The sequence below is a fragment of the Cherax quadricarinatus genome, chromosome 3 (assembly GCF_038502225.1).
Source record: "Cherax quadricarinatus isolate ZL_2023a chromosome 3, ASM3850222v1, whole genome shotgun sequence".
NCBI classification, from domain to species: Eukaryota; Metazoa; Arthropoda; class Malacostraca; order Decapoda; family Parastacidae; genus Cherax; species Cherax quadricarinatus.
In genome coordinates, this window is record NC_091294.1 from 14577274 (window position 1) to 14604184 (window position 26911).

Below are 26911 nucleotides of genomic sequence, written 5' to 3' on the forward strand. Positions count from 1 at the left end.
CCCTGAGGACCCACGGGGAGATGTCCGGTCCCATTGCCTTTGATGTATCAAGGTCACTTAGCAGCTTCTTCACCTCCTCCTCAGTTGTGTGCATATCGTCCAGCACCTGTTGGTGTATTCCCTGTTGGTGTCCCCCTCTGTCCTGTCTTCCTAAAGTCCTTCCTGCCTCAACTGTGAATACTTCCTTAAATCTCCTGTTGAGCTCCTCGCATACCTTTTGATCGTTTCTTGTGAGTTCCCCACCTTCTTTCCTCAGTCTGATCACCACCTGGTCTTTGACTGTCGTCTTTCTCCTAATGTGGCTAAACAGCAGTTTCGGGTCAGACTTGGCTTTCGATGCTATGTCGTTTTCGTACTGTCGCTGGGCCTTCCTCCTTATCTGTGCATATTCATTTCTGGCTCTCGACTGATCTCCTTGTTTTCCTGGGTCCTTTGCCTTCTATATCTCTTTCATTCTCTAATGCACTTAGTTTTTGCCTCCCTGCACCTTTGGGTAAACCAAGGACTCGCTTTGGTCTTCCCATTGTTAATGTTGTGTGCGTGTGTGTGTGTGTGTGTGTGTGTGTGTGTGTGTGTGTGTGTGTGTGTGTGTGTGTGTGTGTGTGTGTGTGTGTGTGTGTGTGTGTGTGTGTGTGTGTGTGTGTATGTGTGTGTGTGTGTGTGTGTGTGTGTGTGTATGTGTATGTGTGTGTGTGTGTGTGTGTGTGTGTGTGTGTGTGTGTGTGTGTGTATGTGTGTGTGTGTGTGTGTGTGTGTGTGTGTGTATGTGTGTGTGTGTGTGTGTGTGTGTGTGTGTGTGTGTGTGTGTGTGTGTGTGTGTGTGTGTGTGTACTCACCTATTTGTGGTTGCAGGGGTCGAGTCACAGCTCCTGGCCCCGCCTCTTCGCTGATTGCTACTAGGTCCTCTCTCTCCCTGCCCCATGAGCTCTATCATACCTCGCCTTAAAATTATGTATGGTTCCTGCCTCCACCACATCACTTTCTAGGCTATTCCATGGCCTGACTACTCTATGACTGAAGAAATACTTCCTAACATCCCTTTGATTCATCTGAGTCTTCAACTTCCAATTGTGACCTCTTGTGTCTGTGTCCCATCTCTGGAACATCCCGTCTTTGTCCACCTCGTCTATTCCGCGCAGTATTTTATATGTCGTTATCATGTCTCCCCTGACCCTCCTGGCCTCCAGTGTCGTCAGGCCGATTTCCCTCAACCTTTCTTCATAGGACAATCCCCGTAGCTCTGGGACTAGTCTTGTTGCAAACCTTTGCACTTTCTCTAATTTCTTGATGTGCTTGACTAGGTGTGGATTCCAAACTGGTGCTGCATACTCCAGTATGGGCCTGACGTAGATGGTGTACAGAGTCTTAAACGAATCCTTACTGAGGTATCGGAACGCTATCCGTAGGTTTGCCAGGCGCCCGTATGCTGCAGCAGTTATCTGATTGATGTGCGCCTCAGGAGATATGCTTGGTGTTATACTCACCCCCAGATCTTTTTCCTTGAGTGAGGTTTGCAGTCTTTGGCCATCTAAACTATATTGTGTCTGCGGTCTTCTTTGCCCTTCCCCAATCTTCATGACTTTGCATTTGGGAGGGTTAAATTCAAGGAGCCAGTTGCTGGACCAGGCTTGTAGCCTGTCCAGGTCTCTTTGTAGTCCTGCCTGATCCTCGTCCGATTCGATTCTTCTCATTAACTTCACATCGTCTGCAAACAAGGACACTTCTGAGTCTATCCCTTCCGTTATGTCGTTCACGTATACCAAGAACAGCACAGGTCCTAGGACTGACCCCTGTGGAACCCCGCTTGTCACAGGCGCCCACTCTGACACCTCGTCGCGTACCATGACTCGTTGTTGCCTCCCTGTCAGATATTCTCTGATCCATTGCAGTGCCTTTCCTGTTATGTGTGCCTGGTCCTCTAGCTTTTGCAGTAACCTCTTGTGAGGAACTGTGTCGAAAGCCTTCTTGCAGTCCAAAAATACGCAGTCGATCCACCCCTCTCTCTCTTGTCTTACTTCTGTCACCTTGTTATCACTGTTTCCCTTGTTATCACTGTTTCCCTTGTTATCACTGTTTCTTCTTGTTATCACTGTTTCCCTTGTTATCACTGTTTCTCTTGTTATCACTGTTTCCCTTGTTATCACTGTTTCTTCTTGTTATCACTGTTTCCCTTGTTATCACTGTTTCTCTTGTTATCACTGTTTCCCTTGTTATCACTGTTTCTCTTGTTATCACTGTTTCCCTTGTTATCACTGTTTCTTCTTGTTATCACGGTTTCCCTTGTTATCACTGTTTCTCTTGTTATCACTGTTTCCCTTGTTATCACTATTTCTTCTTGTTATCACTGTTTCCCTTGTTAACACTGTTTCCCTTGTTATCACTGTTTCCCTTGTTATCACTGTTTCCCTTGTTATCACTGTTTCCCTTGTTATCACTGTTTCCCTTGTTAACACTGTTTCCCTTGTTATCACTGTTTCCCTTGTTATCACTGTTTCCCTTGTTATCACTGTTTCCCTTGTTATCACTGTTTCCCTTGTTAACACTGTTTCCCTTGTTATCACTGTTTCTTCTTGTTATCACTGTTTCCCTTGTTATCACTGCTTCTCTTGTTATCACTGTTTCCCTTGTTATCACTGTTTCTTCTTGTTATCACTGTTTCCCTTGTTATCACTGTTTCCCTTGTTATCACTGTTTCCCTTGTTATCACTGTTTCTTCTTGTTATCACTGTTTCCCTTGTTATCACTGTTTCCCTTGTTATCACTGTTCCTTCTTGTTATCACTGTTTCCCTTGTTATCACTGTTTCCCTTGTTATCACTGTTTCCCTTGTTATCACTGTTTCCCTTGTTATCACTGTTTCTTCTTGTTATCACTGTTTCCCTTGTTATCACTGTTTCCCTTGTTATCACTGTTTCCCTTGTTATCACTGTTTCTTCTTGTTATCACTGTTTCCCTTGTTATCACTGTTTCTCTTGTTATCACTGTTTCTTCTTGTTATCACTGTTTCCCTTGTTATCACTGTTTCCCTTGTTATCACTGTTTCCCTTGTTAACACTGTTTCCCTTGTTATCACTGTTACCCTTGTTATCACTGTTACCCTTGTTATCACTGTTTCCCTTGTTATCACTGTTACCCTTGTTATCACTGTTACCCTTGTTATCACTGTTTCCCTTGTTATCACTGTTTCCCTTGTTATCACTGTTTCCCTTGTTATCACTGTTTCCCTTGTTAACACTGTTTCCCTTGTTATCACTGTTACCCTTGTTATCACTGTTACCCTTGTTATCACTGTTTCCCTTGTTATCACTGTTACCCTTGTTATCACTGTTACCCTTGTTATCACTGTTTCCCTTGTTATCACTGTTTCCCTTGTTATCACTGTTTCCCTTGTTATCACTGTTTCCCTTGTTATCACTGTTTCCCTTGTTATCACTGTTTCCCTTGTTATCACTGTTTCCCTTGTTATCACTGTTTCCCTTGTTATCACTGTTTCCCTTGTTATCACTGTTTCCCTTGTTATCACTGTTACCCTTGTTATCACTGTTTCCCTTGTTATCACTGTTTCCCTTGTTATCACTGTTACCCTTGTTATCACTGTTTCCCTTGTTATCACTGTTACCCTTGTTATCACTGTTTCCCTTGTTATCACTGTTACCCTTGTTATCACTGTTACCCTTGTTATCACTGTTACCCTTGTTATCACTGTTTCCCTTGTTATCACTGTTACCCTTGTTATCACTGTTTCCCTTGTTATCACTGTTACCCTTGTTATCACTGTTACCCTTGTTATCACTGTTACCCTTGTTATCACTGTTTCCCTTGTTATCACTGTTACCCTTGTTATCACTGTTACCCTTGTTATCACTGTTACCCTTGTTATCACTGTTTCCCTTGTTATCACTGTTACCCTTGTTATCACTGTTACCCTTGTTATCACTGTTTCCCTTGTTATCACTGTTTCCCTTGTTATCACTGTTTCCCTTGTTATCACTGTTACCCTTGTTATCACTGTTTCCCTTGTTATCACTGTTACCCTTGTTATCACTGTTTCCCTTGTTATCACTGTTACCCTTGTTATCACTGTTTCCCTTGTTATCACTGTTACCCTTGTTATCACTGTTACCCTTGTTATCACTGTTTCCCTTGTTATCACTGTTACCCTTGTTATCACTGTTACCCTTGTTATCACTGTTTCCCTTGTTATCACTGTTACCCTTGTTATCACTGTTACCCTTGTTATCACTGTTACCCTTGTTATCACTGTTTCCCTTGTTATCACTGTTACCCTTGTTATCACTGTTACCCTTGTTATCACTGTTACCCTTGTTATCACTGTTACCCTTGTTATCACTGTTACCCTTGTTATCACTGTTTCCCTTGTTATCACTGTTACCCTTGTTATCACTGTTACCCTTGTTATCACTGTTTCCCTTGTTATCACTGTTACATGGGTAATAAGATGCTAGGAGATCTTCGTCTACTCTCTCATCTTCATTTATCACTTCGTTTATGGTTATCGTCTCTCCTTGTTTCCTCCCTCTCATTTATTTTTTTAACACCTCTATATTTACATCTCACGTTTTTCTGGTAGTTTATCTTCTTATTGCGAACTCTTAAAGATTTTCCCGAATGAACAATATAATTCTTCTTTATGTTACTTCCATCCAACCTTTCCCCTCCCCCAAGGTGCTACCCCTTCTGGTGTTGTTTGTTTCCCTGTCGTTAGGAAAAAATGGTTATAATCATAATTTTTAAAGAGGTGGACGGGTAAGCCAGTGGAAGGTCTCGATCAGCTGACCACAAGCTCCAGCTGTGGGTCATGTGACTAAGACCCGCGTCAGGAAATACTTGTCCTGTGTCCTGACAAGTCTTACCTGAACTAAAGAACAAAAAGGAACAATACCGTGACTGGAACAATACACAAATAACCCGCATAGGAGAGAGAAACTTACGATGACTTTTGGGTCCGTCTTGGACCATTTACAAAGTCAGACTTAATACACAAGTATGAGGGAGCCATTATAACCTAACCTGTCACTATTCGTTTATGACTTGTTGACTTCCTCTTCCATTACTTCAATTATCTTTCATTCCGGCTGTCTGTTTGCCATTAAGTTCCACTGTGTTTAAAAATATCATTTTTTTTATATAATTTTACGAGCGCAGCTGTAACTTTCTAAACATTACTTCACACATTTCTTCCTTTACCTCACTCATTCTTTTTTATCTCCGTCATTTATTCTTTGTATGTTGTCTTGAACGTTTAATTTATCTCATTTTTTTCATCCGAACTTAAATGACAGTTTTGGTTCTTCTTTCCTATTTTCCTTTCGGAAAATATTTCTTCCTTCTGATTTTTGTGTATTCATTTTTGTGTATTCATTTTTAGCTTCCTTGAGTCTCTGGTAAGTTTATTGATGGACTTCTTTTTGTGTTATTTCCATGCTATGATCCTTTTTCTTCTTTTTCCATAGTTCTCCAATACGTTGTTCTCCAACACCATAATTCTTTGACACCATACTTCTCCAGCACTGTAGTTCTCGAACTACATTGTTCTCCAACACCATAGTTCTCCAACACCATACTTCTCCAACACCATACGTCTCCAACACCATTGTGAGGAAAAAGCCCGGAATAAGTGAGGTTATGGTTGTTCAGACACACAGGAACCATTAGCGTGTTACCGCCAGCACTACCATCTAGCGGGCTGAGGCTAAACTCCAGGTCCTGAGGTCTGATTTGCTTTAATTTCTACTCCTGGTAGTATTAACCTTACCTGGTGTAGATTGAAGTTTGGAGAGTCACTTCCCCTCCACTCTTCTCCTGATCAGGTAAGGTGATCTACCAGGAGTATTTCTGTTCATTGTTCCTGATTTTCCTGGTTACCAGTAATGACATTGAAGTAGAATACCATCCTTTATCTTTCTTCAGTGTTGTACTTATCTTACTATGTAACAAGTGTTATTTTCTTTATTGACAACTCTGTTACTGGCCTGGTCAACCAGGGTAGACGCTATTAAGTGGACCAAGTGGGACAGGCTCCTCACCTCTGAAATTTGAATTGTGGTACTACGACCAAGTAGTGACAGGAATTCCAGAACACATGACGAACACCGCCACCCGGGATAACTAACACCATTTCTTCTAAAACATCAGAAGACCATCCTGGGCATAAGATACTCCTGTCTCAGCATCCTACTGAAACCACAGCGCCCAGTTTTTATTTTGAATTAAAATCCTTAATTTATCTTCGTTATTATTCCTCAAGTTATTTATTTTTCCATTCTTTTGTTCAGGCGGAAGGCGTTCCCCTGACACCACAATTCTCCAACACCATAGTTCTCCAACATTTTCCATTAAACCCTTCTTTTTTATTTAGTCTGATATTCCTTTTTGGGGAAAAATAAATTGTTAAACTCCATTTCTGTACACACTACTGAATTCTTCGTACACATTGTTAACATCACTTCCTGGCAATATTATATTTACTTTCTCTAAAATACTGTTTTGAACTATATTTCTCACCCTCATACTCATGCAATTCCTCTTAGGAAGGCCATACAGACGTGCTGGTTTCGGTTGACCTGGTAAAAGTTTAAGTAGTTTTTTTTTAAACTTTTACCAGGTCAACCGAAACCAGCACGTCTGTACGGCCTTCCTAAGACACACAAACCTGGCATCCCAATACGGCCTATCACTTCGGGCATAGGGAGTGCACCACACAGACTAGCCGGCCACCTTGCCAAATACCTTTCAGCGCTTCTGGGCACCATCAGTCAAGCCCACCTCAAACACTCAGGTGACCTTTTCTCCCGAATTTCCAACCTGAATGTCAAAAACAAAAGCATGGCTTCCTTCGATGTCACAGCCCTCTTTACCAACGTTCCTACTGACGCTGCAATCAACATTCTGAGACAGAGGCTCACTGAAAACCACGACCTCCCTTTACCTCTTCTAGACTTCATCAATCTAGTAGAACTTTGTGTTAATTTCAACTTCTTCAAGTATCAGGACAACTGTTACAAACAGTGCTTTGGGATGGCAATGGGCAGCCCGCTCAGTGCTGTGCTTGCCAACCTCTTCATGGAAAACCTGGAGACAGAGAAATTCAGCACCCTCATTCCCAACACCGTTACCTGGCTAAGATACGTTGATGATGTATTGGTTTTCTAGCCGAGACGTCTCAATATCCAGGCCCTTCTCAACAAGATCAATGCAGTTGAACCATCAATAAAGTTTACACTTGAACTCGAAAATGATGGCAAACTTCCTTTCCTCGACGTTCTACTGTGCAGATCTCCCGACAGTGACAAACTTCTCTTCAAAGTGTATAGAAAACCTACCAACAAGGACGATCTTATACACTTTTATTCACACCAAGACACCCGCACTAAGAGAGGAGTCCTCATTGGCTTCTTCTTGAGAGCTCTTCGCATCTCCAGACCTTGTTTTCTAGAAGAAGAATGCACTTACATAACACAAGCCTTTACACGTCTTCAGTTCCCATCTTTCTTTATCCGAGATTGTAGACTTAAGGCACAAGCTATTCTCAACAAATCGCCCATGGAACAGCCCCCTAAGCAGTTCATAGTACTCCCATGTGGTGATGTTGCCACGAATACTCGCCGGGCACTTGCTATGAGTAACATCAACGTTTCCACCATAAACACATCATCTATCAAAGACCTCACTACGAAACGCAGCCCCACACCTCTAACTTCTACAGCAGGCGTCTACACTATCCCCTGTGGGTTCTGTCCCAATATGTAGGCGAGACAGGCAGAGATCTTGCAGTCCGCTTGAATGAGCATCGAAATGCCTCTAACAGAGACGATGTAAGGTACGCCTGTGTCCTCCACAGAGACTCCACGGGACATTTGATGAACTGGAATGAGGCACAACTCGTTCTCACCGAACCAGACCTCAGACGCCGACGGTGCCTAAAAGCCTCACTAATCGCAGTCACCGACACTATAGAACGCAACACTGGAAACTACAAAATTTCAAAAACATTGGCATACATGATACTTAAGCACCACCATCCCAACAGCACAGGAGTCACATGATTTCAACGTCTACCCGTCCTCATCGTAGGCAGAGGTTGTTTTGATAAGGACCTGCCTCGCATGGGCCAGTAGGCCTTCTACAATGTTTCTCATTCTTATGTTCTCATGTTCTTATGACATTCCTCAGGTCACGTGCGTCACACCTCACTCTCCGCCTATATATATAATGCCTTTCTACCTCTGTATGTTAGAAGTGATCAAGGTCCCAGGACCGAAACGTTTTCTAATAAATATGTCATAGTGTTTGCTTACGTGTCTTTCTAAACCAACTTGTCGGTATTTATTACCAAGGTTTATACCCTCTTGTGAGGTACTCTATCGAAGGCTTTACTAAAATCCAAATAAACAATATCATATTCCTTATCACTGTCAACTGCCTCAAATGTTCTATTGAAGAACGTCAGTAAGTTTGTCAGGCAGGAACGACCTCTCGTGAATCCATGCTGAGATTCATTTATCAAGTTATGCTCTTCAAGGTGACTTCTGATAATGTCAGCTATAATTGATTCTAATAACTTGCCCACTATAGATGTCAGGCTTATTGGACGGTAATTTGAAGGAGTGGACTTATCCCCTAATTTGAATATAGGAACCACATTAGCCATCTTCCACAACTCTGGCACAACACCGGTAAGGATGGACGCATTGAGTACACTCGTTAATGGCTGACTAAGCTCCATCTTGCATTCCTTAAGTACCCTGGAAAACAGCTCATCGGGTCCCGGGGACTTATTTTGCTTCAGTTTGTCTATCTGTTTAATAACCATGTCCCTCGTGACAGTAATATTAGTTAACTTAAATTCATCAGAAACTAAATAATTGTTAATTACTGGAATCTCATTTACATCTTCCTGTGTAAAAACTGACAAAAAATAGTCATTAAATAAGGAACACATTTCCAGTTCATTATCTGTCAGCTGTCCATTCCCAATTTTCAGAGGTCCTACTTTTTCCTTCACCTTCGTCCTATACACTTGAAAGAACCCCTTTGGATTAGTCTTTGATTCATTAGCAACTCTAATTTCATAGTCACGTTTAGCCTTTCTAATCTCCTTTTTTACTTCTCTTTTAAGCTGAACATATTGGTCAGTAAGGTTAACCTCTCCTCTTCTGATGCGCCTATAAATTCCCCTTTTCTCCCCTAATAGATGCTTTAGCCTCCTGTTAACCCATTTGGGATCATTATTATTAGACCTAATTTCTCTCTGTGGAATGTATATACTCTGGGCACGGTGTACATTATTAAGAAAACAATTATAAAAGCAGATCCCTTCGTAATCATAAGTATGATCATCGTCAATAAAATCATTAGCTAGATAACCCCAATCAAGATTAGACAGGTGTTCCCTAAGTCCATTATAATCGGCGGAACGAAAATCAGGGATTTTTACTGTATTATCATTATTCTTGCATTCCCAGTTAATGCTAAAAGTGATGGATTTGTGATCACTTGTACCAAGCTCTTCAGTGATCTCCAGATTATTCACGAGTGTTTCCTTATTTGACAAAAACTAGGTCTAGCAAATTATTACCCCTGGTAGGCTCTGTTACGCTCTGCTTCAGAAAACAGTCCTGAACTGTTTCCATAAAGTCACTGGACTCTAGATTACCTGTCAAAGAATTCCAGTCAATTTGACTAAAGTTAAAGTCCCCTACTATGACTATGTTATTGTGTCTAGAAGCCCTAAAAATTTCGTCCCAAAGAAGTCTCCCTCTATCGTGATCCAAGCCTGGAGGTCGGTATATTACACCTAGAATTAGTTTTTCTTGACCCTCTACGAACTCTACCCAAACAGATTCTGTTACTGCTCCATCTATTTTTATACCTGTTTTTATGCAACAATTAATATTTTCTCGAATATATAATGCACCTCCTCCCCCCTTCCCATTAGATCTATCCACATTGAACAACTTAAATCCCCGAATATTACACTCAGCAGTCATATCCCGACTCTTTAAATCATACCACGTTTCAGTTAATGCAATGATATCAAAGTTCCCAGCACATGCTACCAAACGTAGTTCATTAATTTTATTTCTTGCACTTCGACTGTTAGCATAAAATATCATCATATGTTTTTTCTTCTGCACATTTTTTCTACTGATCTTTGTTTTTACACAATTTCTGAAATTATCATTACCCAGAGTTACTCCATGACAGTTACTATTAAGATTCTTAATATCAGAGCATAAGTCAATGTATCCATACTCATTATTTATCATTTCTAAACCCATACCTCTAACTAATCCTAGTTTAAAGTCCTAACAACCCCCTCAACTGAGTTAGCAAGAAAACCCACACCTTCCCTGGATAAGTGAACCCCATCCCTGGCATACATGTCATTTTGGCCATAGAAGTTGTCCCAGTTGTCAATGAATGGTACTGCATTATCCTTACAGTGTTTATCCAGCCAACAATTAATACCAATTGCTCTGGACAACCATTCATTACCAACACCTCTTCTTGGCAAAATGCCACATATAACAGGGCGCCCCCCCCCTTCTTCCTAATGATGTCTATAGCTGTCCTGAACTTTCTAACTAAATCCTCACTTCTACACTTGCCTACATCATTGCCTCCAGCACTGAGGCAAATAATAGGATTGATCCCATTACCGTTCATGATGTTGTCAAGCCGGCTAACAATGTTCTCCATCCCAGCCCCAGGAAAGCAAACCCTCTGTCTCCTACTCCTGTCCTTCAAGCAGAATGCCCTATCCATGTATCTAACCTGGCTATCACCAACAACAATATTCTTACCTTCCTTGTTGTCGTTCGTCGTGACGATCCCAGTAGTCGACTCACATTTGTCGGGCAGCACCGAGAATGCGTTGGAGGTTTCCACAAGAGTTTCTACAGCAGTCTCTTTCTTCTTCATCGTTTCTGGCTTTCCATTCGTCTTCTTGATCGTCAACTTCGCCCCCTGCTGTCCAGCCACTGACCACGATCCCTTCTTGACCTGAGGACTCGAAACAGGAGGACTATTACGAATCCTCTTGTTCTCCTCGGTCAATCGCCGTATCTCCATCTTCGCTACCCTCAATTCTTCCTTAAGCTGCTGGTAAAGTTGCTCGATGGAGGGCATCTTGGTTCAGTCCACAGGAGCACACAAGACACTTCTTCACAGAGTTAAGTACAGGTCACCACTGAGTTAAGTACAGGTCACCCCCGACACCCTCCAAATCTGCTTTTTCTATTAAACACTTCTTTCTTTGTACATATCCTTCCTCAGAATCACATGAATACAGATCGATCGATCATTTTTTTTTACTTTTATTGCATATTCCCATCGTTGAGCTTCATACTATGAATTACTATATACCATATATACCTTGTAATGCATTACCATATATACCTTGTAATGCATTACCATATATACACTGTAATACATTACAGTAAGTTACATCAGCTTCCATCCTGATATTCTCCTTATGTATATTATAATGTTCAATTGTTGTGTACTTTGACATTGTATAAAATCAGCCCCAAGCTGTACGCCTGTCACCTCTAATTTGCATTAGCTGTATGTCGGGACGCCATACATTAGCGTCGCCAAGCTCTCAGTAGTACCAGTACCAGTTACCAGTAGTGTCAGTAGTAATGACTCATACACCGACCGTTACTGATTCTCTGCTCCCGGGTGAATCACTGTTATTCACTCTTACAGCTGACCTAGCGTAATTTATGTCGCTCACCCTCTAGGCACTCGTGAGTCAGTTCAAGTAGAGACGTTGGGACAGATGGCAGGTCAGGCGAGGCGTTCCCATTAATTCCATCTAATATACGTACTTAACATCCTATGTGAGTCTTTATTACCCAATCCACGTTTCGAACCCCCACACGACATTATCACTGGCTTGTATTATTTATCACTGGCTGGTCATGTAGCAGATTTATGGTGAAATCTCCTGAGAGTAGCAAGTGGTCTTTGTTCATATGTGCATCAGTTATCATGTTCCCTAACTTTTTACTAAAATGGTAAATGTTTGACTGTGGTACTCTGTAGATGTTTATCACTGAGGGGTTTTTTGCAGGTCGTTTGATTTAAATTTAGCTATAATATATTCTCCATGTTCATCCCTTGTGCAAGAATTATTAATACATTCAAGTTGATCTGAGTAGTATATAGCTGTTCCACCCCCCTTGCTTTTCTGTCCTACAGTTGTGTATGGTTGTGTAATCAGGAATGGCATAGACATCTGTAGTACCAGGCTTTAGCCAGGTTTCCGTGAGTGTGATGATTGACATACTGGTATGAAGGGAATTGAGTAATGTTGTGAGGTCATCGTAATGTTTGCTCAAAGATTTGACATTCTAATTAAAGATAGCTATATTATTTTTGGCTCTGAGTAATGTCTTTGCTTGGTCTGCTTTACAATAATTACAGTTGCAGTTGCTGTTCGATTCGTGTAAGTCATTTAATAAAAGGTTGAGATCAGGATCAGTGCTTGTAATCATAAGATTGTGAGTGACTCTACAACTAGACTTTTGAATACAGTATTATGTTAAACTTAATAATTATGATACTAAACTAATTTATCTTACTAGCTAATGGATTGCTACAAATAGTTTTAAAAAGATACAGAGATACAGTTTACTTTTAATATGGTACAGATTTGATGATTTTATATTGAACGAATATAGTTTTATAGTTTGACAAAAGTTGTAGATTAAGGACAGAAGTTTATTGATACAATAAAATTGCTTAGTACTGGAAGTGAAAATTAAATTAAAAGTTTGCAGGTAATTATAAAGAAATAGGAGGAAACAAAAATAATAGTTTATAATAGTAGGTTATTATAGCACAAAGTTGACAGTATAATATTGCACTGGTTATCAGGTCTATAATAATAGTTTATAATGGTAAGCAAGCAATGGTAAAGTAAAAATTATAGTAAAGTAAAATGGACTGATAGTAAATATGGTGGTGAACAAAACTTAGGTAAGTAATATTAATTAAAAAATATAAAAAAGAGAAATAATTTCTGTTAGAGTATTATATTTTTATTAACAAATATTAGGATTCAATATTGCACTGGTAGTAATATTTAAGCTTATAAAGGCAATACAAAATATTTAAAGGTAAAGAACTACACCAAGAGAATAAAATGATTAATTGTATCAAGTAGAATGAACTGATAGAAAATGTGGTATTAAAACAAGTTTTTGGTAAGCAACGTTAATTAATGATATGTAAAAATTGTACAAAAGTAAAATGGACTGATTAGTAACTATGGTATTAAACAAATTTTTAGCAAATAATAATAATAGTATTTAAAAAATGGGGTTGCAAAATGGACAGATAGTATTTATTAAACAAATTTTAAGCAAGTAATATTAATATAAGAAAAATACATAACATAAGGTGGGTAATTCTCACTAGAAAAATCACATATACTGAGGTAGTTGATGTTGATTATTAAGAGATAATACTGTGAAGTTTGTACAATAATGGAACAAAACATACACTTCATGTAGGCTTTTGGTTTGGACATTGTTTAATCAGTCTCTGTAAGATTAGTATCCCAAAGGAATCGTGATAGTTCATTCTCATTTGTGATAGTATACAGTTGGCCTACGTTAGTTTTCTTCACTAGAATTTTCCCGTCCCCTGTGAAGCATTGGTGGATTTTGTCAGTATTCTCCCACTTAAGTTTTCTTGCTCTATAAAGGAGGTTCTGCCTTTTTGCTTTAATAGTTGCGCTAATTAGGTCTTTTTTCTTGTCATGTGAGTGGAATCTAAGCATAACACTTTTTCTACCATGAGATCCTAGTAACCTAGCTTCTTTTATTTCTGTCACTGATACAGTAACTCTTGTTTGATCACCTATGATCTGGAGAGTAATTTCTTTACTGTTTGCTTGGGTCATGTCACTGTTAAAATGAGGACTGCTAACTATTACTGCGTCTGATAATTATTCTTGTTCAGTTTTGTCATCTTGGTGCACAAAGTAGTCACTGAACTGCTTATCCAAGTTGTTGTTCTTCAACTCTTTCACAGCTTCCTCAACCTTTGTATTAAGAGATGTTATTTGTTCTGTGTGGGTATCTATGACTGGAGGGTCTTGGCAAAGTTAGTCATTCCAGATAGTGATAAATTTTGTTCAAGACTGAGGATTTTGTTCTTAAGGTGCGTCATCCTGGCGTTTTGTTTAGTTAACGTTTCATGAAGATTCATATTTTCAGTAACTGAGGTGGAGATGTATGACTTAAGGATGTCTGGATCGTTGGTCATACCTGAGAGACTACCTGGTAGGCTGAATCCAGAGAAGGAGGTTGAGAGAGGGGGCAGCCATGTTTGGTGTAATTGTTGTTGCGTCGCCCTGGGCGGTGATGAGGGGGGTTGTAGGGGTGTCGGCATCCTGGGTTGACAAGTTGAATAGTCGATTTTTCGGTGTTTTCTTGCTGGTGTTGGTACTGTTTCCTCTGAGATTACGCTTCATAGTAATACAGGAGTAGTAGAAGTCGTTCTGATTAAGGAGAAGCTATATTTATACAAAGCTTGGGGTACGTTTACCTCTGGCAGCGGGGTGGTGCTTTGGGTTTGAGTGGCAGTCTTCCTTTAATCGTCGATGTATTCGCCTATATCAGGTTTCTTCTTTTCATTTACAATGTTTCTTAGATCTAGTCTTTTTTTTATGGGAGGTTATTCTGTGTTAATATATTTAGTCAACCGAAAAGTGTTTATTTCACTAATTTCCTTCTTTTTTTTAATTTGTTTATGTTAGGTTACTGTCTTCCCTGTGTTTGTTGTTTCCTGAAACATTGTTAGGATGTCGTGGCTCTGGTACTCTGTCAAAAAAAAAGAAATCTCTCCTTCCTCACTTTAGTTTCTATTCATCCTCTTGGCAATGTATTAATGAAATGTCTTTTCTGATTCACACAGTCTCTTTGATATCAATATCGTTTTGTACTTGGCTTTCTTAAACATTCTTCTTTATGCTTAATCTGTGTAAGTGCTATTTTTCAGTGGCCTCGTGCTTAGCTTTCTCATATTTTTCAGTTCGTTTGTGTCACGCTACGTGTTCTTCACTGTTTATGTTCTCTGCGTATTTTATGATCTCATTTCTGTGTTCTTCCTTTGATTCTTTCCGTTCTTCGTTTCATCTCTTGTTTTTTTTCAGCACAGCCATAAATAACTTTTTTTCTGTCTGTAAATTCCCTAAATAACTTGGAATTATTAATATATATATATATATATATATATATATATATATATATATATATATATATATATATATATATATATATATAATTTCTAGACTAGTATTAGCTCTAGTAGTAAATATTTTTGCTAATTGATAAATTAGACACATGTGCAACACTTGGGTACCTTTACTGTGGGAACGTTTCGCCACACAGTGACTTCATCAGTCCGGTACAAAGAAGAATAGTGAAGGTCAGAAGGAGAATGAGGTAATCAGTCCCTGAGCCTAGAGTCGATGTAATCCATCAACCAGTCAAGATCAAGATTAATTAATCGATCAAGATTGATTGACGGATTACATCGACTCCAGGCTAAGGGACTGATTACCTCATTCTCCTTCTGATCTTCACTATTATTTGTATTGGACTGATGAAGCCACTGTGTGGCTTAACGTTTCCTCAGTAAAGATACCCAAGTGTTGCACATGTGTCTTAATTTATCAACTTGCCGGTTCTCTGAACCATTTATCTACATTGCTAGCAACACCTGTTGTTTTATCTCTGCCTTTTGTTTAGTGACTGTCGTTAATTTTAGTCTTAAACTCTTGCGGCTCATTGCTCTCTTTCTCGGAGCTTTTGTTAAGATGTCCAGAGATATCCTGAGGTAGCCTCGCCTGTTCTTCTGTCTTGTGTTCAGATTTTCCTTCATAACTGTCTATGTTTTGCACGTTTTTAATACTTTAATCTCATTCTCTCTATTATCCTTTGCTTTAGGCAATTCCTTCTCCTTCTCTTGTTTTTCCTTCATAATATCAGTTTGTCCGTATAGTGATTTTCTGTGTTGTTTTAAAGCCTCCGTTATCTCTATTTCATTTTTATCAGTTACATTATTCCTTATTTAATATTTCTCTCAGTCCTTCCTACCATAAATGATTGTCGTCTGGTTTAGTCATTCCATCCATCCATCCATCCACTAGTTTTGTTTTCTGTTGGTGTAAAAATTATAGCAATGTTTTTCTCCGCTACCCCCGCCCTCCACCGTAATGTAAACACTGACCCACAGTACTGATGCCTCTCACTGTGGCATCGTAATATATTCTGCACATATGTACTCTTAAACAATCATTTTAAGTACTGATTGTTTTTCATCTTCGCTATATATTTACACCAGTGAACATAGTACATCAATTTAGTACCTTCACTGTAAACAGAGAGATGTCTTGTTTTTCCAAAGCTGTCGTGGTTGACGTACGTTCACCTCGTCCTCGTGTGTATTCACCTAATTCAGGTTGCAGGAGGGTCGAGTTTCGGCTCCTGACTCCCTCCCTCTCTCTCCTGGCAGCGTGAGGACTACCATAACTATTCATGAAACTTTGTACGGATTCAGCCTCCGCTACTTCACTGTCAAGGTCGTTTCATTTCCAGACCTCTCTGAGGCTAAAGAAATATTTTCTAACATCCCTGTGACTCATCTGTGCTTTTAACTTCCTCGTGTGTGTGTGTGTGAGTGCGCGCGCTCAACTATATATACCCACCAATATGTGGTTGCAGGGGTCGATTCACAGCTCTTGGTCCCGCCTCTTCGCTGGCTGCTACTAGATCCTCTCTCTCCCGGCTACAAGAGCCTGCCTCTATCACTTCCTCGCCAGATTCTTCCACTTCTTGACATTTCTAAAGCTAAAGAAATACTTCCTAAAATCTCTATGACTCATCTGAATTTTTAACTTCCAGTTGTGTCCTCTTGTTCTTATTTCCCATCTTTGAAACATTCTGTCCCTAATCACCTACTTAGTTCCTCTCAGTATTTTATACGTCGTTATCATGTCCCCCTTAATCTTCCTGCCCTCCAGTGTCATTAAGTTGAGTTCCCTTAACCTCTCCTCATAAGACATACGCCATAGCTCTGGGACTAGTCTTGTTGCAAACCTCTGCACTTTCTCCAATTTCTTGATATGCTTGACCAGGTGTGGCTTGCATACTGGTGCTGCATACTCCAATACAGACCTGACGCACACGGTGTACAGTGTCGTGAATAACTCCTTACTTAGGTGTCGAAAAGCTATTTTTAGATTCCCCAGCCGCGCATATGTTGCAGCAGTTATTTGGTCGATGTGCGCCTCAGGGAATGTGTTCGGTATGACTCTCACCCAAGCGTCCTTCTCCTTGAGTGAGGTTTGCAGCCTTTGCCCTCCGAGCCTGTACTCCATTTGTGGTCTTCTATGTCAGACCAGGCTTGTAACATATCCAAATCCATTTGTAGCCTCTCCTGGTTCTCGTCTGCTTGTATTCTCCTCATTAGTTTCACCTCGTCTGTGAACAGGAATACCTCTGACTCGTATCTCTTCTGCCATGTCATTCTTATATACAAGAAATATCACCGGCCCTAAGACTGATCCTTGTTAAACCCCACTCGTCACATGCACCCATTCCGACACCTCGTTACGGACCATCATTCATTGTCTCCTTACTGTTAAGTACGCCTTAATCCATTGTAATGTTTTTCCTGTTATTCCTACCTGCTCCTTTTGCTTGTGCACCAATCTCTTGTGTGGTACTGTGTCATAAGTCTTCTTACAGTCCAAGAAAATGCAGTCTACCCAGTCCTCTTTCACTTGCCTCACTTCTTTTACCTTGTTGTAGAACTTCAGAATTTCCCATCCCTGTAGTCGTGCTGGTTATCGAGTATAAGGTGCTCCACCAGTCTTCTGAAAATCTTCTCCATAACTCTACATACTAAACATGTCAGTGACACTGGTCTGTAGTTTAAGGCTCTCTCTTTTTCTCCTTGCTTTAAAAACTGGGACTACATTTGGTGTCTTCCACTCCTCCGGCAGTTACACTTTGACTTGTTGAAGATTGTTGCTGGCGGCACACATAGTGCCTCCTCTACCTCTCTCAAGACCTATGGAAAGACATTATCTGGTCCCACCGCCTTCGAGATATCTAGCTCACATAGCAGGTTCTTCACCTCCTCCCTTGCTGTGTGTATTGTATCCATTGCTCGCTGGTGCAAGCATTGGACACAATGCTTGCACTAGCAAGCATTATAGTCTTTCCGTCTCCTCTGAGAATATCTCCCAAAATCTCATGCTGAGCTCTTCACAGACTTCCTGGTCATTCCGTGTGAGAGCCCCACCTTCCTTCTTCAGCCTGATTATCTGGTCCTTGACTGTTTTCCTCCTGATGTGTCTATATAATAACTTTGGGTCGGATTTAACTTTCATTACTATGTAATTCTCAAACTACCGATGAGCCTCCTTTCTCATCTATGCATACTCGTTTCTGGCCCTTCGGCTCAGTTTCTTGTTTTCCATAGTTCTTTGCCTTCTGTACTTGTTCCATGCACTAGCACATTTACCTTTGGCCTTTGTACACCACAGGGTAAACCATGGGATCACTGATATTCCCATTGTTTCTGTTGCTCCTGGGCACGAACTTCTTTCCCCGCCTCCCTGCACTTTCTGGCCACATGTTCTATTATCTCATTCGCTGTTTTCCCCTTTAGTTCTCTTTTCCATTGCACCTCATACAGGAAGTGCCTCATGCGTGTGAAGTCCTCGTTTTTGAAGTTAGGCTTCTTCCTTCACTTGCTGCTTCACTCTCTACTGTCACTTCCACAAGGTACTCGAAACTGAGGACCATGTGATAACTAGCGCCGAGGGGCCTTTTATAAGTAATATCCCCTATGTCAGACCCACTCAAGGTGAATAGAAGGTCCAGCCTTACTGATTCATCCTCCTCTCTTCTCTCTCTCTCTCTCTCTGTCTCTAGTGTATGTACTGACTTATATGTGGTTGAAGGGGTCGAATGAGTGTGTGTGTGTGTGTGTGTGTACTCACCTATTTGTGGTTACAGAGATCGATTCATAGCTCCTGGCCCTGCCTCTTCACTGATCGCTACTAGGTCCTCTCTCTCCCTGCTTCATGAGCTTTATCAAACTTCGTCTTAAAACTATCTATGGTTTATGCTTCCACTAGGTCACTTGCCAGACTATTGCACTTCCTGACAACTCTATGACTAAAGAAATACTTCCTAACATCCGTTTGACTCGTCTGAGTCTTCAACTTCCAATTGTGACCCCTTGTTTCTGTGTCCCATCTCTAGAACATCCTGTCTCTGTCCACCTTGTCGATTCCTCATAGTATTTTGTATGTTATTCTCACGTCTTCCCTGACCCTCATGTCCTCCAGTGTTGTCAGGCCGATATGCCTTAACCTTTCTTCGTAGGACATTTCCCATAGCTCTGGAACTAGTCTTGTTGCAAACCTATGCACTTTTTCTAATTTCATGTCGTGCGTGACCAGGTGTGGGTTCCAAGCTGGTGCTGCATACTCCAGTATGGGCCTGACGTACACGGTGTATAGAGTCTTGAACGATTCCTTACCGATGTATCGGAACGCTGTTCTCAGGTTTGTCAGACGCCCATATGCTGTGTGCGAGTTTGTGTGAATGTGTGTGTTTTGTGTGTGTATATGTCTGTACGACTGTGTATGTGTTTATGTGCCTGTTTGTATGTGTATGCGTATATATATATATATATATATATATATATATATATATATATATATATATATATATATATATATATATATATATATATATATATATATATATAATGTCGAATAGGTAAAATTGGCCAATTAGCAAGAACTAAGAACTCATTTAAAATTAAGTCCTTTCTAAAATTTTCTCTTATACGTTTAAAGATTTATTTTTTTCATTTATGTTAACATAAAAATTAATAATTTTGTACCAAAAGAACCTTAGAAAACTTACTTAACCTTATTATAGCAAGAGCAATTAAACTTAGCCTAATCCAACTAAATATATTTTAGATAAGTTTACAATAATGTAATAATAAACAAATACAATGAAATATGTTTTTTCGTTAGGTTCAGAATGATTTTTGCGAAATTATTGCATACAAAAATTTTCGCTTGCCTTATTCGGCAAGAAGAGCGTTACTATTTAAACCAGACTAGCAAGTTTTACCTATTCGGAACGACATATACATATATATATATAAAACCGAAAATTTGTGGGACTTTCCCCTTAGCTCTGGAACTAGTCTTGTTGCAAACCTTTGCACTTTCTCTAATTTCTTGGTTGACCAGGGTTCCAAACTGGTGCTGCATACTCCAGTATGTGCCTGACGTACACGGTATACAGTCTTGAACCATTCATTACTGAGGTATCGGAACACTATTCTTAGGTTTGCCAGGCGCCCCATATGCTGCAGCAGTTATCTAGTTGATGTGCGCCTCAGATGTGCTCAGTATTATGCTCACCCCAAGATCCTTTTCCATGAGTGAGGGTTGCAATCTTTGGCCACCTAGACTATACTCTGTCTGCGGTCTTCTTTGCCCTTTCCCGAACTTCATTACTTTGCATTTGGCGAGGTTAAATTCGAGGAGCCAGTTGTTGGACCAGTTTTCCAGCCTGTTGAAGTCTCTTTATAGTCCTGCCTCATCCTCATCCGATTTAACTCTCCTCATTAATTAACTTAACATCATGTCTTTCACATATACCAAAAATAGTCCTGGTTTTAGGACTGATCCCTGTGGAACCCCGCTCGTCACAGGCGCCCACGCTGACACCTCGTCACCTACCATGACTCGATGTTGCCTCCCTGTCAGGTATTCTCTGATTCAGTGCAGTGCCCTTCCTGTTATGCGTGCCTGATTCTCTAGCTGTTGTATTAATCTCTTGTGAGGAACTGTGCCGAAGGCCTTCTTGCAGTCCAAGAAAATGCAATCTACCCACCCCTCTCTCTCGTGTCTTCCGTGTGTGTCTGTGTTAGTTAGTTAGTGTGTGTGTGTGTGTGTGTGTGTGTGTGTGTGTGTGTGTGTGTGTGTGTGTGTGTGTGTGTGTGTGTGTGTGTTTGTGTGAGTGTTTTTTTTTTTGTGTGTGTGTGTAAGAGATGACACAGTATGTGAGTCACAGAGGAGTAAAGGAGCAGCGAGAGAGGACATGTTAGTCACATGAGGACACAGAGGTCCTTGTGAGAAGTAGGGGAAGGGGAGGGGGGTGTAGGAGGGATGAAGGTTGTGGGGAAGGTGGGGGACAGTGGATGAGGAGATATGGTGAGGAAGGTGGAGGCAACAGAGTTACATGGGGGGAGCAAAGGTTATCAGTATGTGGGAGGAGTTCAATGAGAGGTGATGAAAGTGATGGTGACGGTGGTGATGCTGTTGGTGATAGTGATGATGTTGCAGGTGATGTTGGTCGTAGTGGTGACGGTGATGATAGTGATGCTGGTGGTGATAGTGATATTGGAGGTGATACTGGTAGTGGTAGTGGTGATGACTGGTGTTGGTGATGGTGGTAGTGATGGTGACGGTGGTGGTGATGGTGGGGTGATGGTGATGGTGGTGGTAATGGTGTAGTGGTGATGGTGATGGTGGTGGTGGTGATGGTGGTAGTGGTGATAGTGGTTTTGGTGACGCTGGTGGTGGTGGTGGTGGTGATAGTGGTGAGATGACGCTGGTGGTGATGGTGGTGGTGATGGTGGTGGTGATGGTGGTGGTGATGGTGGTGGTGGTGATGATGATGGTGATGGTGGTGATGATGGTGGTGGGATGACGCTGGTGGTGATAGTGGTGGTGATGGTGGTGGTGATGAAGATGGTGGTGATGGTAGTGATGGTGGTGATGAAGATGGTAGTGATGGTGGTGATGATGTTGGTGAGGGTGAGTGTAGTGGCGGTGACGGTGGTGATAGTGCTTCTGGTGACGCTGCTGGTGGTGATAGTGGTGGTGGTGGTGATGGTGGTGGTGATGGTGGTGGAGATGGTGGTGGTGGTGACGGTGGTGGTGGTGACGCCGGTGGTGGTGATGGTAGTGGTGGTGGTGGTGGTGATGGTGGTGGCGCTGGTGGTGGTGATGGTAGTGGTGGTGGTGACGCTGGTGGTGGTGACGCCGGTGGTGGTGACGCTGGTGGTGGTGAAGCTGGTGGTGGTGATGGTAGTGATGGTGCTGACTCTGGTGGTTGTGATGGTGATGGTGGTGGCGATGGTGGTGGTGATGGTGGTGGTAGTCATGGTGGTGGTGATGGTAGTGGTGGTGACGCTGGTCGTGGTGATGGTGGCGCTGTTGGTGATGGTAGTGGTGGTGGTGACGCTGGTGGTGGTGACGCTGGTCGTGGTGACGCTGGTCGTGGTGATGGTGGCGCTGTTGGTGATGGTAATGGTGGTGGTGACGCTGGTGGTGGTGACGCTGGTGGTGAAGCTGGTGGTGATGGTAGTGATGGTGGTGACGCTGGTGGTGGTGACGCTGTTGGTGGTGATGGTAGTGGTGGTGACGCTGGTGGTGGTGATGGTAGTGTTGACGCTGATGGTGGTGATGGTAATGGTGGTGACGCTGGTGGTGATGGTAGTGGTGACGCTGATGGTGGTGATGGTAGTGGTGGTGGTGACGCTGGTGGTGGTGATGGTCGTGGTGGTGACGCTGGTCGTGGTGATGGTGACGCTGATGATGGTGACGCTGGTGATGGTGATGGTAGTGGTGGTGGTGACGCTGGTGGTGGTGGTGGTGGAGTCTCCCTCCTAGCTCAAGGGTTGCACAATTCCCTGATATGGTCAAGGGCTTGTCGCCACTTGCCCTTAACCTAGTAAACTTCACCCACATATTTGCCCTACTGGCCTCTTCTAACCCATTCTTTCCCATTTTCCTGACCTATTACACACTTTAACTGGGAAAAAAGTACCTAGCCAGGAGGACTGTGTTTTGCACTGCTTCCCTATGTAACCCAGCCTGTTAGCTTTGTTTTTAAAGCAGTAGGAAGATAGAAACATATGCGGGTAGCCTACTGGCTCCTCACCACGAATTGGGGACAAGGTTAGTGTGTGTCGGAGCTGATCACCTAGCTTACACTCTCCGCTAACTTTCGCTCAACTAGCTGCAGTCTCCCAGCTCATAGCTGCGCAAAACTGGAAAGAAATTGAGTGTTGTATTGTGGGAGGTTAGCGAGGGCGGGGCCACGCTGTACGACGGCGCACGGACAAACACACACACTATCACTTTCGCTTGTTGCGGCCGGCCTTTTAGCGTGGTACGTTCGTGTGTGCGTGTGTGCCTGTAGTGTGTATGTGTGAGAGAGCGTGTGTGTGTGTGTGTGTGTGTGTGTGAGAGAGGGTGCGGACGAGGCGTAACCTTCGCTGGGGGAGGCAAAGGGAGTTGCGCCGTGTGAAAGTACTCATTTGTCGTGCGTAGCTGGAAGGAGAGGAACCCGCGTCCCGCACTCCCTCCCTCTCTCTCTATCACTCCCGTCACACCTGTTGCCTTGTGTGACGCAGCCGTGACGTGCGAAGCCTCCGTGACGCCACGCGTGCACCGCCACCACGCGTGCACCGCCACCACACGTGCACCACCGCCAGTTGTGCCTCAACGCCCCACGGGAGCTGTTGCTACTGAAGCTCTTCCCTCTGAGCCTCCGTCAGCTGGTCCACAGACCACAGGACCTCCTCCCACTGGGATATTATTTCCTACGCTATGCTGTGGCAAGCAGCAGCCTACCAGACTGTTGCTCGCTGCTCCACGCATGCCCAAGCTAGTGCTGTGTCTTAGTAAAAAGAAAAACAACAGTGTTATGCTGATCGAGGTCTTATAGAAGCTTCAAGTGTGTGATACTGTGTTGTGTTGATCCTAGAGTTTATACTCGCGCTTTATACTGTCGTGTATACTATTGTTGACACCGTGTGATTGTTGACACCGTGTGATTGTTTACGCTGGTGCTGGAGCATACTAGACTGCCTTGCGCTGCTACACGTGGTCATCAACAGGTGAGTTTCGCACTTCCTCGGTATTGTGCTCAGGTGACTCCCTCTTCGTAGATGCTATGTGTGACCCCCCTTACTCCCGGGTGTCGTGAATGACCCCCCAGGTGTCTTGTGTCATCAGGTGACATGTGTAACCCCTAAACGTGCCAATTGTGGCTCAGGGTCCAAGTGTGGCCCCAACATGCCACGCGTGGCTCATAGGTATCATGTGTAGCCTCCAAGTGTCATGTGTGACTAGATGCCATGTGTGACCCCTTAGATGACATTTGTAACTGTCAAGTGCCACGTGTGTCCTTAGGTACCATGTGTGACCCCCTCACATGTTGTGTGACCGTGTCATGAATGGCCCCGCGAGTGCCATGTGTGACCTGGGTGTCATGAGTGACCCCGCAGGTGCCATGTGTTACCTCAAGTTACCATGTGACTCCAGATGTCATGAGTGACTCCCCTTCAGGTACAATGTGTGACCTTTCAGGTACCATATGTGACCCCCTTTTAGTTGTCATTTGTGACCCCCTTCACGTGCAATGTGACCTCTTTTATGTGTCATGTGTGATCCCAGGTGCCATTTGTAACTCCCAGGGGCTGTGTGTGACTCCCGAGTGCCTTGTGTTATCCCAGATGTCATATGTGACCAGGTGACATGTGACCTCCAGATATCATGTCACCCCAAGTACCATGTACGACTCCCTGGTGACGTGTGAACCCCAGGTGTCATGTGTGACTCCCAGGTGTTAGGTGTGACTCAGGTGTCATGTGTGTCATATGTAACCCCTAGGTGTCGTGTGTTACACCTCATGTGCCATATGTTACTCCAAGTGCCATGGGTAACTCCTGGGTGCCATATGTGATACCTCAGGTGTCACGAGTGACTCCCGGGTGCCATGTGAGACACCTCAGGTGTCATAAGTGACTCCCGGGTGCTATATGTGAAACTCAAGTGTCATGTGTGACATCCAGATGCCATGCTTGACTCAGGTGTTATATATGACTTCCAGGTGTCATGTGTGACTCCCAGGTACCATGTGAGACCCTCGGGTGTCGTATGTGATCCCCAGATATCATGTCGTATGTGATCCCCAGGTGTCATGTGCGCCTCAGGGTGCCACATGTGTCCCAGGTGCCTAGTTTATGTCTTACGTGCGCCTGTACCTACCATGTTTGGTTTCACCAAACTGCTTAAACCCAAGTGTAGAGATACTGCGTGTGTAATATTATTGTGTACACATCTGTGTGCACACACGTGTTTCTGTGTATGTAAACACACGTATGTATACATGTACACTGCCTCTTAGCACTACAGCTGCAGCCAGTATTATATTCAGCATTTGTATTCGTTGGATATATAAACAGCATGCAGGTGTTCTCTAGCTAATATATAAATTCAACCCCTATGAAAGAATCATAAGAGCTCTTTTATTCCGTTAGGTTTTGCTAGGCTGACTTGAGAATGTATTAACTCTTATGACTATGAGAATTTTGTAATTATTACGTCCATTGCATCAGGTTAACACAGCAAGCATAGTATGTGCGTGCAACAGGAAACGGGAAATTCAGGCGTTTACTTGAGCTAAGTATCTTGTTTTTTTTTTTTTGAAGAAATTCTTTAGTAATCAGTGAAGAAATGGAGAAGTTACCAGGCTGAGTGATATATTTATAATGTTACTTAAATCCGACTTGACCTGCGCTCTTAAGCTCATCGTTCCTGAACTCATCGTCGTTGAGCTCATTGTTCTTGAGCTTATTGTCCGTGAGCTGATCAGTTTTGAAGCTCATCATCGGGATTAACGTGTTGAAGTTGGTGGTAGGAAGTGTTGTGAGGATAGTGTTGTGAGGAGAGCGGTGTTGTGAGGAGAGCGGTGTTGTGAGGAGAGCAGTGTTGTGAGGAGAGCAGTGTTGTGAGGATAGTAGTGTTGTGAGGAGAGCAGTGTTGTGAGGATAGTAGTGTGAGGAGAGCGGTGTTGTGAGGATAGCAGTGTTGTGAGGAGAGCGGTGTTGTGAGGAGAGCAGTGTTGTGAGGAGAGCAGTTGTGAGGAGAGCAGTGTTGTGAGGATAGTAGTGTTGTGAGGATAGTAGTATTGTGAGGAGAGCGGTGTTGTGAGGAGAGCGATGTTGTGAGGAGAGCAGTGTTGTGAGGAGAGCAGTGTTGTGAGGAGAGCAGTGTTGTCAGGATAGTGTTGTGAGGAGAGCAGTGTTGTGAGGAGAGCAGTTGTGAGAGCGGTGATGTGAAGAGAGCAGTTGTGAGAGCAGTGATGTTGTGAGGAGAGCAGTGCGTGGTGTTTGGTCTAGCGGGGCCGTCTTATCAAGCAGCTACACTCCACTGCCTTGTGTCTGCGGTAAACACTGTCCCGCAAGATCCAGTGGTCATTGTCCTTCTTACGACAACATTGTCCACCAAGACCATCTACCCCCCCCCCTCCCCCTCCTTTCTTATTTCTTACCTTCTCCACTCGCTCTCCCACAGTTTACCCCTCTCTCCAATTCTCCTCAATACCTTCATCCCTCTTTTCTGTTTTTGCATGCTCTCACTCTATCGCACTCCTGCCATCTTCCCTGCCTCCCTCCGACTCTTACTTTACTACTTTTCCCTGTTTTCCCCCCCTCACTTAACGTTACCCTAACTCTCCCACTCTTCCTACCCTCCTTCCCCTCCTTCTCTTACAATCCCAAACACTCCCATTCCTTACACCCACGTCTGGATCTCGTTTTTCTTCCTTGTCGTCTTGTTTACTCTCTTCTTTTATTCATAGTTACATTCTCTGGCAGTTCCGTTCTGGTCGCCATTCGCTCAGGGCAAATATTAATATTTATATTAATTTTTTAATAACGTATCAACTGTATAGGCTGAGAGCTGTTATTCTACTTCAGCTTATTTCGAAGTCCAGCCCTGTCTAAGGTATACTACCACCCCCAGCATGCCACTC

The 26911-nt window shown here is 42.6% G+C and overlaps 1 protein-coding gene across 4 annotated transcripts in view; it reads left to right on the forward strand.

Annotated features, from left to right (window-relative positions):
* LOC128684111 (ecdysone-induced protein 74EF) overlaps positions 1-26911 on the forward strand; it is a 1067593-nt gene that overhangs the window by 312431 nt on the left and 728251 nt on the right. Inside the window, exon 1 of one of the 4 annotated variants that reach the window (XM_070090233.1) lies at positions 23336-23990. The exons of the other annotated variants lie outside the window; for them this stretch is intronic. The gene's annotated coding sequence lies outside the window, so the exon portion shown is untranslated. Of the gene's footprint in view, positions 1-23335; positions 23991-26911 lie in introns of those variants that run through there. 4 annotated transcript variants of the gene reach the window in all.